Source organism: Symphalangus syndactylus, chromosome 2 (genome assembly GCF_028878055.3).
Source record: "Symphalangus syndactylus isolate Jambi chromosome 2, NHGRI_mSymSyn1-v2.1_pri, whole genome shotgun sequence".
Taxonomy (NCBI): Eukaryota; Metazoa; Chordata; class Mammalia; order Primates; family Hylobatidae; genus Symphalangus; species Symphalangus syndactylus.
In genome coordinates, this window is record NC_072424.2 from 52,370,343 (window position 1) to 52,374,383 (window position 4,041).

The window sequence follows — 4,041 nt, forward strand, 5'->3', positions numbered from 1 at the left end:
TCTGTTTTCCAATTTTGTTATGTTTTCAGTTTTTAATGCTTCTTTTTACTTGGTTGCTTCTGAAGTCTTTTCCTAAAAAGAAACACAGGAAAGATAACAAGAAATGAATGAAACTGGTCATATACAGGGCTTGGTTAGAAACGAAGTGGAAAGAGTAAAGGAAGGAACAACAGCTCTCTGAAATGTTTAATACTGATATTTAAATGTATATGAATATTTCAATATACAAATGTTTAAATATTCAAAAAGTAAAATTAAATCGATAAGGATGGAGAAAAAAGCCCAAACTGAATATAAACAAAACAAATGAACCTAATTGTGTCTCAAACAAACATTATAACTACAGAGAAAAAAAAACTAAGTAACTTATGAGCAGTATTTCATTATGCTAAGAGTTTATAAAGTACTGTTTATCTAAGAGTTTATAAACAGTACTATCTGTAAACTCTTAGCATACAATTTTTTTAAACTGCCAACAAATATTAAAGTCTATAATTGGTTAGGCATTTCAGTTCCTTAGTTTTTTACTTCAATTAAACATTTTCTTTTAAAAATAGCTTATAATATATAATTCATATACAATTGACCCATTCAGTGTATACTATTCAATGGTGTTTATTATAGTCAGAGTTAAACAACTATCATTACTATTTTTTTAAATTTTTTTATTTTTTTGAAACAGAGTCTCACTCTGTTGCCCAGGCTGGAGTGTAGTGGTGCAATCTTGGCTCACTGCAACATTCGCCTCCCAGGTTCAAGTGGTTCTCCTGCCTCAGACTCCTGAGTAGCTGGGATTACAGGCACCCACCACCATACCCGGCTAATTTTTTGTATTTTCAGTAGAGATGGGGTTTCACCATGTTGGCCAGGCTGATCTCAAACTCCTGACCTCAGGTGATCCACCTGCCTCGGCCTCCCAAAGTGCTGAGATTACAGACATGAGACACTGTGCCCAGCCTATCATTACAATCAATTTGGAACATTTTCATCACCTCCAAAGAAACCCCACACTCATTAGCACACGCTCCCCATTGCCCCCTAATCTTCCCGCTAGTTCTAGACAACTCTAATATACTTTCTATTTTTATAGATTCACCTATTCTAGACATTTCACACAAATGGAATTATACAATTTCGGTCATTTATGACTAGTTTCTTTCACTTAGCATAATGCTTTCAGTATCTTGTTTCTCTTCATTTGAATATATAATATATTCCATTTTACATATATATCACATTTTATTTTCAAGTAATCAATTTGACATTTGGGCTATTCCCTTTTTTTTTATTGTTACGAATAATGCTGCTATGACCATTCATGTATAAGTTTTTATGTGGATGTCGATTCATTTCTCTTGGGCATATATTCAGGAATAGAATTGCTAGGCCATATGGTAGTTCTACATTTAACATTTAAAGAAACTACCTAACATTTTCTCAAAGCAGCCACACCAATTACATTTCTACCAGCAATGTACAAGGATTCCAGTTTCTGCACATCCTCACCAACACTTGTTTTTCTTTATTTTTTATTTTGCTGTTTTATTTTATTTTGAGATAGGGTCTTGCTTTGTTGCCCAGGTTGAAGTACAGTGGCATAATCTTAGCTCTCTACAACCTCAAACTTCCAGGCTTAAGTGATCCTGCCATCTCAACCTCCCAAGTAGCTGAGACTATAGGCATGCACCAACACACCTGGCTTTTTTTTTTTTTTGCAACGGAGTTTTACTCTTGTTGCCCAGGCTGGAGTGCAGTGGTGCGATCTTGGCTCACTGCAACCTCCGCCTCTGGGGTTCAAGCAGTCTCCTGCCTCAGCCTCCTGAGTAGCTGGGATTACAGGTGCGTGCCATCACGCCTGGCTAATTTTTTGTAGTTTTAGTAGAGACAGGGTTTCATCATGTTGGCCAGACTGATCTCGAACTCCTGACCTCAGTGATCTACCCGCCTTGGCCTCCCAAAGTGCTGGGATTACAGGCATGAGCCAAAGCACCTGGCCCACCTGGCTAATTTTTAAAATTTTTTGTAGAGCTGAGGTCTTATTATATTGCCCAGGCTGATCCTGAACTTCTGTCCTCAAGCAATCCTCCGACCTGGGCCTCCCAAAGTGCTCAAAATTCAGGTGTGAGCCACTATGCCTGGCCTGTTTATCTTTTTGATTATAGCCATCATACTGGGTGTAAAGAGATATCTCATTGTCATTTCGGTTTGCATTTTCATAATGACTAATATTGAGCATCATTTCATGTATTCGTTGGCCATTTGCATATCTTCTTTGGAGAAGTGTGTATTTGGATCCTTTGTCTATTTCCATTTTTACTACTGAGTTAAAAATATTTTTCATATATTCTGGATACAAGCCCCTTGTCAGATAAATGAACTGAAAATTTGTTCTCCCATCCTCTGGGATGTCTTACGTTTGAAATTTTGATGAAGACCATTTTATCTTTTGTCACACTTGTGGTTTTGGCATCATATCTAAGAAACCACTCATTATTTGACTCCAGGTCATGAAGATGTGCTCCTATGGTTTTAACAGTTTTATAGTGCTAGCTATTCCCTAAAGGTCTGTGGCCAATTTTGAGTCTGTTTTTGTATCTAGTGTAAGGAACAGGTACAACTTCATACATTTGTATGTAGCTGTCAGTTGTCCCTGCATCACTTGTCGAAAAGATTATTCTGTCTCCACTGCATTGTCTTGTCACCCTGGTCAAAAATCAATCGACCATAATGTGAGGGTTTATTTTGGACTCTCAATTTTTTCCTTCCATCTATATGTCTATCCTTATGCCAGGACCACACTGTCTTGATTACTATAGATTTTAGTAAAATTTGTAATCAGAAAGTATGAGCCCTTTATATTTTGTTCTTTGTGTTATTGTTGTTAATTGTTTTGGCTATTCTGGGTCCCTTGCATTTCCATTTGAATTTTAGAATCAGCTTGTCAATTTATTCAAAAAAGGCAGACGAAGGCCAGGTGCAGTGGCTCATGCCTGTAATCCCAGCACTTTGGGAGGCTGAGGCAGGCAGATCATCTGAGGTCAAGACTAGACTGATGAAACCCCGTCTCTACTAAAAATACAAAAAAAAAAAAAAATTAGATGGGCATGGTGGCATATGCCTGTAGTCCTAGCTACTCAGGAGGCTGAGGCACGAGAATCAACTGACTCCTGGGAGGCAGAGGTTGCAGTGAGCTCAGATCACACGACTGCACTGCAACCTGGGCAACAGAGTGAGACTCTGTCTCAAAAAAAAAAAAAAAAAAAAAGGGCAGATGAGATTTTAATAAGGTTTGTGTTGAATCTATACATCAATCAGGAAGTGGGAAGTATTGCTATCTTTTTTTTTTTTTTTTTTTTGAGACAGGGTCTCCCTCTGTCACCCAGGCTACAGTGCAGTGGTATGATCATAGCTCATTGCAGCCTTTACCTCCTGAGCTCAAGTGATCCTCCCACCTCAGCCTCCCGAGTTGCTGAGACTGTAGGTGTGCACACCATGCCTGGCTAGTTTTTTGTGTATTTTGTAGAGAGGAGGTTTTGCCATGTTGTCCAGGCTGGTCTTGAACTCCTGTACCCAAGCAATTTGCCCACCTCAGCCTCTCAAAGTTCTGGGATTACAAGTGTGAGCCACTGCACCCAGGTAAGTATTTCTATCTTAACGATGTTGTCTTCTGATCCATGGAAATGGAATGTCCTTCCATTTATTCAGGGCTTTAACTTTTTCTATCAACAAACTCTTGTATTTTCCAAAGTACATGTTTTGCACTTTCCTTAAAGAAACAATCATAGGCCAGGCACAGTGGCTCACACCTGTAATCCTAGCATTTTGGGAAGTTGAGGTGGGCAGATTGCTTGGGCTCAGGAGTTTGAGACCAACCTGGGCAACATGACGAAACCTCATCTCTACCAAGAATAAAAAATTATCTAGGCATGGTGGTACGCACCTGTAGTCCCAGCTACTCAGGAGGCTGAGGTGGGAGGATGGCTTGAGCCTGGGAGACAGAGGTTGCAGTGAGCCAAGATCATTCCACTGCCCTCCAGCCTG